A 10,372-nucleotide genomic window follows, 5' to 3' on the forward strand; every position below is an offset into this window, starting at 1 on the left:
GAGGCAGACTAACTAGAAGCGGGGTATCCTAGGTAAGTGGTTTGGGAAGCATATTTGGCTTTCTCTGGCTGGTCCTGAATTGGAAGCAGGGGCAAAAATGAGGGGAACTGGGCGTCCCTGACCAAAGCCCCATCTCTGGGCTGATTGCTTCAGAGACTGTGGTTTGGCTTCTTGAACTGGTTGCTGCAGAGGTTGTGAGTCAGAGTTCTGTTGTCATATATGGTCTGGCCGTTGTGTATTTGTACATTCAGTCTCTCAAAAGCAATCCAAATGTGATGTCTCAAACACTGAAAACGTATTTAGTATAATTTGAAAGCCAAATTCTTCCCTCAGCACACAGATAGTTATCTCTCGAATCTTGTTATCCTCTTCCATCCATCCTGTGGTGTCTGTAACCTGAAGGGGCATATGACAAGAGATGGCTGCAGCTAATTCTGTAACTCTAAAAGTGTTCCACATAACAAGAAAAACACTGTTATCTAGAATAATAGGAGTGAGATCAAGTTCTGCATTTTGTGAGTAAATGAGTACTGTAGATGCTACTGTGAAAATACATCACAGCTATAATATAAGCACTTGTCTTCCCTCCTACTATATTGAGAAAAATAAAGTATAAAAAGAATACACTTGTGCTGGTGCTAATAGGCACCATACTAACGTTTGAGTGACAAATTAATGTCTTTGAAATATAGAAGAGGAAGCCACACCCAATATAATTCAGGACATTGTGCTAAACACCCTGAATGGGATGGGGTGGAGGGCCGTTCTACCAACCAACGCCTGTAAACAAGAGAGGGAGCAGAACCTCGAGCAGTGACTGGCATTCTGGGGACGAGGGATGGAGGGTTGAGAGGACTGACATCATGGCCAAGCATGTTGACTCTACAGCCACACTGCTTGAGTACACGTCCCAGCTCTCCCACTATATGACGTTAAGTGATTGACTTAGTCTCTAAGTTCCTCAAGTTCCTTTGTATAAAATGAGAACAGTGATAATGCCTCTCTCATAGGGTTGTTTGGAGGATAAAGTTAATATTTGTAAAGTTCACTTAGAAGTGCTCAACACATTTTAAGTACTATGTAAGGGTTTGCATGTTAAATAATAAAAAAAGAATCACTATTATAATATGATAATAATCTGTCTTTGAATATCCCTTAAAACCATCCTTTAGGGCAGGGGTCCCTAACCCCCAGGCCATGGACTGGTTTTAGTCCATAACCGGCCACCGGTATCGGACTGATACCGGTCGTGGCCTGTCAGGAACCGGGCCGCACAGCAGGAGGTGAGTGGCAGGTGAGCAAGTGAAGCTTCATCTGTATTTACAGCTGCTCCCCATCGCTCTCATTACCGCCTGAGCTCCGCCTCCTGTCAGGTCAGTAGTGGCATTAGATTCTCATAGGAGTGCGAACCCTACTGTGAACTGTGCATGTGAGGGATCTATGTTGTGCGCTCCTTATGAGAATCTAATGCCTGATGATCTGAGGTGGAGCAGAGGGGGTGATGCTAGCGCTGGGGAGCGGCTGCAAATACAGATTATCATTAGCAGAGAGGTTTGACTGCACAGAGACCATAATCAATTGCCTGCAGACTCATATCAAAACCCTATCCATGAGTGGCAAGTGACAAGCTGCATCTGGTGGCAGGCTTTATAGTGGCAAGTGAGTTGATGTACTTCAATTGTACAGCTGCATCTGGTGGTATGTTTTAAGTCAGAATCCGACACTTATTTTAGTCCACATGTGGCCTGCCCGTTATTTTATTTACCACTTCCGTCCACACCTCTTTCCTGAACTGCACACTTGTCTCAGTCACAGTTTTGGTAAGCCCACAAGCTAATCCTAGCCAAAATGAGTAAAAACCAAACGTTGTTGGAGAGCTTCTTTGAAAAGGGGGAAAGACCCAATGATGAGAGAGCAGAAGACTCTAAGACTGCCAGCAAAAAGAAAGCTGCATTTAAAAGAATATAACAAGAGTCCTACTTAAATTATGGTTTCATTGCAACAGGTGATTCACGTTCTCCAAGCCCGCTCTGTATAATATGTGGTGACTGGCTATCCAACAAAGCTGTGAAACCTTCAAAACTGCTTCGCCACATAGAGACCAAGCACCCTGCCTTAAAGGACAAGGCTTTGGACTTTTTCAAAAGAAAAAAACGTGAATACGAAGAACAGAAGCAATTATTGAAGGCCCACTTCATCAAATGTGTCTGCACTGAAAGCACCATTCTTAGTGGTTAACTGCATTGCTAAAGCTAAGAAGCCCTTTACTATTGGTGACAAGTTGATCCTGCCTGCTGCTAAGGACATCTGTCTTGAAATTTTAGGAGAGGCTGCATGCAGTTCAAAAGGTGGCATGTGTTCCTCTTTTGGCTAGCACCATAACTAGACAAAATGATGAAATAGCAGAGGATGTTGAGGCATAATTGTCAGAGAGGATTAATGAGTCACCGTGGTACACAATCCAGGTTGACCAGTCTACTGATGTTGACAACAAGGCAACAGTGCTTGTTTCTGTGCAATATATTTTTCAGGAGGATGTGCATGAGGATATGTTATGTGCACTTTTGTTGCCAACCAACACCACAACTGCAGAACTATTGAAGTCTTTGAATGATTACACATCAGGACAACTGAATTGGTCATTTTGTGTTGGTATATGCACAGACAGAGCAGCTGCCATGACTGGACGGCTTTCTGGTTTCACTACTTGGGTCAAAGAGGTTGCTTCTGAATGTGAGTCTATCCTAGTCATCCCTAGAGAAATGCTGGCTAGCCGAAAAATGTCACCTGAACTTAACAACGTTTTGTAGGATGTGATTAAAATTATCAACCACGTTAAAGTACATGCCCTTAACTCATGTCTGTTCACGCAGCTCTGTGAGGAGATGGACGCAGAGCACACACGTCTTTTCTTATACACAGAAGTGAGATGGCTTTCTAAAGATAGATCACTGGCCAGTGTTTTTGAGTTATGAGAGCCACTCCAGAGGTTACTTTCAGAAGAACAGTCACGACTGGCAGCACATTTCGGTGACACAGAATGGGTCACAAAACTTGCTTATTTGTGTGACACATTCAACCTGCTCAATGATCTCAATCTGTCACTTCAGGGGAGAATGACAACTGTGTTCAAGTCGGCAGATAGAGTGGCTGCATTCAAAGCCAAACTGGAATTATGGGGGCGATGAGTGAACACTGGGAATTTTGACATGTTTCAAACATTAGTAGAGATTTTGAAAGAGACTGAGCCAGGGCCTTCTTTCTCCCAGATGGCGCATGATCACTTATCTCAGCTTTCAAAAGAGTTTGAGCATTACTTCCCAACCACAAAAGACCCCCAAACTGGGAAGGAATGGATCCGTGACCCATTTGTGAATAAGCCAGGTGAATCGACTTTGTCTATGCTACAAGAGGATCAACTGCTTGAGATCGCAAGTGACGGTGGCCTTAAAAGTATGCTTGAGACAATGTCAAATCTCCATACGTCTGGATTAAAGTCAAGGCAGAATATCCTGAGATTGCCACAAAGGCACTGAAAAGCCTGCTTCCATTTCCAACATCCAGTCTTTGTGAAGCAGGGTTTTCTGCAGTGACAACGACCAAAACGAGATCACGGAGGAGACTGGACATAAGCAACACACTTCGGGTCACTGTCTCCCATCACCCCCAGACGGAACCATCTAGCTGCAGGAAAACAAGCTCAGGGTTCCCACTGATTCTGCATTATGGTGAGTTGTATAATTATTTCATTATATATTACAATGTAATAATAATAGAAATAAAGTGCACGATAAATGTAATGCACTTGAATCATCCCGAAACCATTCCCTTCCTCCCCGGTCTGTGGAAAAATTGTCTTCCATGGAACTGGTCCCTGGTGCCAAAAAGGTTGGGGACCACTGCTTTATTGTATTACCTGGAATGTACTCATATGTGACTTTACTCTTTCAGAGCAAGATATTCATAACTAAATGCAGTCATTTAAACAAAGTCTGCAATGGATTCCTAAATACTCAATCTGGCACCTCAGGTTTTGTTAAAACCTTCCATATTCACCAAATATCCTTCCCTGACAGCTCTTCAATTTTCAGAGCATGGAAGAGCACTTAAGTTGGATACAAGAATATTCTTTCTCCTCAAACATTGCCGGATATTTGAATGATGTGATCCTTTTTGCAGAAGTTGTGATTTCTTTTGCTACAAGGAACAAGCACATTGGCAATGTTACAGTGAAAATAAGAGATCTTTTATGTAACAGATGGGTCAATTGAAAGAGATAAAAAGACTTAACTATTAGTTAAATTCTAATTGAATGCCGTATCTTTCAGCCAAAGTAGTAACAGCATGCAAAGAGTTCCTGTTTACTAAGGTCTCCTTCAATCAATATTCATCGAGCAATGATGTGAACAAAGCATGGTTTTGTTTCACAAGACTTAAAATTTGCAATATTCCTTGTATCTGGGGCAGAATGCAGCTAGATTAGGCTTTGATGGCTAGGAATCCATTCTGGCTCTCTTCCTTGGGTCCTTCTCTTTGACTTCTGTGCTGCCACAGTATGTCTGCTTATGTGGAACCGGCTATTCTTCAGGCCAAAGTTTTAAAAAGAGCATATTGTGGAAGCAGCCAGAAGAAATTGTTTTCTTTTTGGTTTTGGGGTTTTTTTTTCCTGTCTTTATTTTTTTTGAATTTTATTTTATTTATTTTTTTATGCAGCAGGTTCTTATTAGTTATCCATTTTATACATATTAGTGTATATATGTCAATCCCAATCTCCCAATTCATCACACCACCACCCCCGCCCTGCCACTTTCCCACCTTGGTGTCCATACGTTTGTTCTTTACATCTGTGTCTCTATTTCTGCACTGCAAACCAGTTCATCTGTACCATTTTTCTAGGTTCCACATATGTGCGTTAATATATGGTATTTGTTTTTCTCATTCTGACTTACTTCACTCTGTATGACAGTCTCTAGATCTATCCACGTCTCTACAAATGACCCAATTTGGCTCCTTTATATGGCTGAGTAATATTCCATTGTATAAATGTACCACATCTTCTTTATCCATTCGTCTGTTGATGGGCATTTAGGTTGCTTCCATGACGTGGCTATTGTAAATAGTGCTGCAATGAACATTGGGGTGCATGTGTCTTTTTGAATTATGGTTTTCTCTGGGTATACGCCCAGTAGTGGGATTGCTAGGTCATATGGTAATTCTATTTTTAGTTTTTTAAGGAACCTCCATACTGTTCTCCATCGTGGCTGTATCAGTTTACATTCCCACCAACAATGCAAGAAGGTTCCCTTTTCTCTATACCCTCTCCAGCATTTATTGTTTCTAGATTTTCTGATGATGCCCATTCTAACTGGTGTTAGGTGATACCTCAGTGTGGTTTTGATTTGCATTTCTCTAATAATTAGTGATGTTGAGCATCCTTTCATGTGTTTGTTGGCAATCTGTATATCTTCTTTGGAGAAATGTCTATTTAGGTCTTCTACCCATTTTTGGATTGGGTTGTTTGTTTTTTTCATATTGAGATGCATGAGCTGTTTATATATTTTGGAGATTAATACTTTGTTGATTCGTTTGCAAATATTTTCTCCCATTCTGAGGGTTGTCTTTTCGTCTTGTTTATGGTTTTTTGCTGTGCAAAAGCTTTTAAGTTTCATTAGGTCCCATTTGTTTATTTTTGTTTTAATTTCCATTACTCTAGGAGGTGGATCAAAAAAGATCTTGCTGTGATTTATGTCAAAGAGTGTTCTTCCTATGTTTTCCTCTAAGAGTTTTATAGTGTCCAGTCTTACATTTAGGTCTCTAATCCATTTTGAGTTTTTTTTTGTGTATGGTGTTAGGAGTGTTCTAATTTCACTCTTTTACATGTAGCTGTCCAGTTTTCCCAGCACCACTTATTGAAGAGACTGTCTTTTCTCCATTGTATATCCTTGCCTCCTTTGTCATAGATTAGTTGACCATAGGTGTGTGGGTTTACCTCTGGGCTTTCTATCCTGCTCCATTGATCTATATGTCTGTTTTTGTGCCGGTACCATATTGTCCTGATTACTGTAGCTTTGTAGTATAGTCTGAAGTCAGGGAGTCTGATTCCTCCAGCTCCGTTTTTGTCCCTTGAGACTGCTTTGGCTATGCGGGGTGTTTTGTGTCTCCATATAAATTTTAAGATTTTTTGTTCTAGTTCTGTGAAAAATGCCATGGGTAATTTGATGGGGATTGCATTGAATCTGTAGATTGCTTTGGGTAGTATAGTCATTTTCACAATATTGATTCTTCCAATCCAAGAACATGGTATATCTCTCCATCTGTTGGTATCATCTTTAATTTCTTTCATCAGTGTCTTATAGTTTTCTGCATACAGGTCTTTTGTCTCCCTAGGTAGGTTTATTCCTAGATATTTTATTCTTTTTGTTGCAATGGTAAATGGAAGTGTTTCCTTAATTTCTCTTTCAGATTGTTCATCATTAGTGTATAGGAATGCAAGGGATTTCTGTGCATTAATTTTGTCTCCTGCAACTTTACCAAATTCATTGATTAGCTCTGGTAGTTTTCTGGTGGCATCTTTAGGATTCTCTGTGTATACTGTCATGTCATCTGCAAACAGTGACAGTTTTACTTCTTCTTTTCCAATTTGTATTCCTTTTATTTCTTTTTCTTCTCTGATTGCCGTGGCTAGGACTTCCAAAACTATGTCGAATAATAGTGGCGAGAGTGGACATCCTTGTCTTGTTCCTGACCTTAGAGGAAATGCTTTCAGTTTTTCACCATTGAGAATGATGTTGGCTGTGGGTTTGTCATATATGGCCTTTATTATGTTGAAGTAGGTTCCCTCTATGCCCATGTTGTGGAGAGTTTTTAATCATAAATGGGTGTTGAATTTTGTCAAAAGCTTTTTCTGCATCTACTGAGATGATCATATGGTTTTTATTCCTTAATTTGTTAATGTGGTGTGTCACACTGATTGATTTGTGTATATTGAAGAATCCTTGCATCCCTGGGATAAATCCCACTTGATAATGGTGTTTGATCCTTTTAATGTGTTGTTGGATTCTGTTTGCTAGTATTCTTTTGCGGATTTTTGCATCTATATTCACCAGTGATACTGGTCTGTAATTTTCTTTTTTTGTAGTATCTTTGTCCGGTTTTGGTATCAGGGTGATGGTGGCCTCATAGAAAGAGTGTGGGAGTGTTCCTTCCTCTGCAATTTTTTGGAAGAGTTTGAGAAGGATGGGTGTTAGCTCTTCTCTAAATGTTTGATAGAATTCACCTGTGAAGCCATCTGGTCCTGGACTCTTGTTTGTTAGAAGATTTTTAATCACAGTTTCAATTTCATTACTTGTGATTGGTCTGTTCATATTTTCTATTTCTTCCTGGTTCAGTCTTGGAAGGTTATATGTTTCTAAGAATTTGTCCATTTCTTCCAGGTTGTCCATTTTATTGGCATAGAGTTGCTTGTAGTAGTCTCTTAGGATGCTTTATATTTCTGCGGTGTCTGTTGTAACTTCCCCTTTTTCATTTCTAATTTTATTGATTTGAGTCTTCTTCCTCTTTTTCTTGATGAGTCTGGCTAATGATGTATCAATTTTGTTTATCTTCTCAAAGAACCAGCTTTTAGTTTTATTGATCTTTGCTATTGTTTTCTTTGTTTCTATTTCATTTATATCTGCTCTGATCTTTATGATTTCTTTCCTTCTACTAACTTTGTGTTTTGTTTGTTCTTCTTTCTCTAGTTCCTTTAGGTGTAAGGTTAGATTGCTCATTTGAGATTTTTCTTGTTTCTTGAGGTAGGCTTGTATTGCTATAAACTTCTCTCTTAGAACTGCTTTTGCTGCATCCCATAGGTTTTGGATTGTCGTGTTTTCGTTGTCATTTGTCTCTAGGTATTTTTTTATTTCCTCTTTGATTTCTTCAGTGATCTCTTGGTTATTCAGTAACGTATTGTTTAGCCTCCATGTGTTTGTGTTTTTAGGTTTTTTTCCCTGTAATTGATTTCTAATCTCATAGCATTGTGGTCAGAAAAGATGCTTGATATGATTTCAATTTTCTTAAATTTACTGAGGCTTGATTTGTGATCCAAGATGTGATCTATCCTGGAGAATGTTCCATGTGCACTTGAGAAGAAAGTGTAATCTGCTATTTTTGGATGGAATGTCCTATAAATATCAATTAAATCAATCTGGTCTATTGTGTCATTTAAAGCTTGTGTTTCCTTATTAATTTTCTGTCTGGATGATCTGTCCATTGGCGTAAGTGAGGTGTTAAAGTCCCCCACTATTACTGTGTTACTGTTGATTTCCTCTTTTATAGCTGTTAGCAGTTGCCTTATGTATTGAGGTGCTCCTATGTTGGGTGCATATATATTTATAATTGTTATATCTTCTTCTTGGATTGATCCTTTTATCACTGTGTAGTGTCCTTCCTTGTCTCTTGTAACATTCTTTATTTTAAATTCTTTTATCTGATATGAGTATTGCTACTCCAGCTTTCTTTTGATTTCCATTTGCATGGAATATCTTTTTCCATCCCCTCACTTTCAGTCTGTATGTGTCCCTAGGTCTGAAGTGGCTCTCTTGTAGACAGCATATAGATGGGTCTTGTTTTTGTATCCATTCAGCAAGCCTGTGTCTTTTGGTTGGAGCATTTAATCCATTCACATTGAAGGTAATTATCGATATGTATGTTCCTATTACCATTTTCTTAATTGTTATGTGTTTGTTTTTGTAGGTCCTTTTCTTCTCTTGTGTTTCCCCTTAGAGAAGTTCCTTTAGCATTTGTTGTGGAGCTGGTTTGGTGGTGCTGAATTCTCTTAGCTTTTGCTTGTCTGTAAAGCTTTTGATTTCTCCATTGAATCTGAATGAGCTCCTTGCCGGATAGAGTAATCTTGGTTGTAGGTTTTTCCCTTTCATCACTTTAAATATATCGTGCCACTCCCTTCTGGCTTGTAGTGTTTCTGCTGAGAAATCAGCTGTTAACCTTATGGGAGTTCCTTCTATGTTATTTGTCTTTTTTCCCTTGTTGCTTTCAATAATTTTTCTTTGTCTTTAATTTTTGTCAATTTGCTTACTATGTGTCTCAGCATGTTTCTCCATGGATTTATGCTTCCTGGGACTCTCTGAGCTTCCTGGACTTGGGTGGCTATTTCCTTTCCCATGTTAGGGAAGTTTTCGACTGTAATCTCTTCAAATATTTTCTCGGGTCCTTTCTCTCTCTCTCTTCTCCTTCTGGGACCCCTATAACGCGAATGTTGGTGCGTTTAATGTTTTCTCAGAGGTCTCTTAGGCTGTCTTCATTTCTTTTCATTCTTTTTTCTTTACTCTGTTCTGTGGCAGTGAATTCCACCATTCTGTCTTCCAGGTTACTTATCCGTTCTTCTGCCTCAGTTATTCTGCTATTGATTCCTTCTAGTGTATTTTTCATTTCAGTTATCATATTGTTCATCTCTGTTTGTTCTTTAATTCTTCTAGGTGTTTGTTCTTTAATTCTTCTAGGTCTTTGTTAAACATTTCTTGCATCTTCTCGATCTTTGCCTCCATTCTTTTTCTGAGGTCCTGGATCTCTTCACTCTCATTATTCTGAATTCTTTTTCTGGAAGGTTGCCTAGCTCCACTTCATTTAATTGTTTTTCTGCAGTTTTATCTTGTTCCTTCATCTGGTACATAGCCCTCTGCCTTTTCATCTTGTCTATCTTTCTGTGAATGTGGTTTTTCTTCCACAGGCTGCAGGATTGTAGTTCTTGCTTCTGCTGTCTGCCCTCTGGTAGATGAGGCTATCCAAGAGGCTTGTGCAGGTTTCCTGATGGGAGGTTCTGGTGGTGGGTAGAGCTGACTGTTTCTCGGGTGGGCAGAGCTCAGTAAAACTTTAATCCACTTGACTGCTGATGGGTGGGGCTGGGTTCCCTACCTGTTGGTTGTTTGGCCTGAGGCAACCCAACACTGGAGCCTACCTGGGCTTATTGTTGGGACTAATGGCGGACTCTGGGAGGGCTCACACCAAGGAGTACTTCCCAGAACTTCTGCTGCCAGTGTCCTTGTCCCCACGGTGAGCCACAGCCACCCCCCACCTCTGCAGGAGACCCTCCAACACTAGCAGGTAGGTCTGGTTCAGCCTCCCCTGGGGTCACTGCTCCTTCCCCTGGGTCCCCATGCGCACACTACTTTGTGTGTGCCCTCCAAGAGTGGAGTCTCTGTTTCCCCCAGTCCTGTCGAAGTCCTGCAATCAAATCCCACTAGCCTTCAAAGTCTGATTCTCCAGGAATTCCTCCTCCCATTGCTGGACCCCCAGGTTGGGAAGCCTGATGTGGGGCTCAGAACCTTCACTCCAGTGGGTGGACTTCTGTGGTATAAATGTTCTCCAGTTTGTGAGT

Source organism: Balaenoptera musculus, chromosome 3 (assembly GCF_009873245.2).
Source record: "Balaenoptera musculus isolate JJ_BM4_2016_0621 chromosome 3, mBalMus1.pri.v3, whole genome shotgun sequence".
Classification (NCBI taxonomy): Eukaryota; Metazoa; Chordata; class Mammalia; order Artiodactyla; family Balaenopteridae; genus Balaenoptera; species Balaenoptera musculus.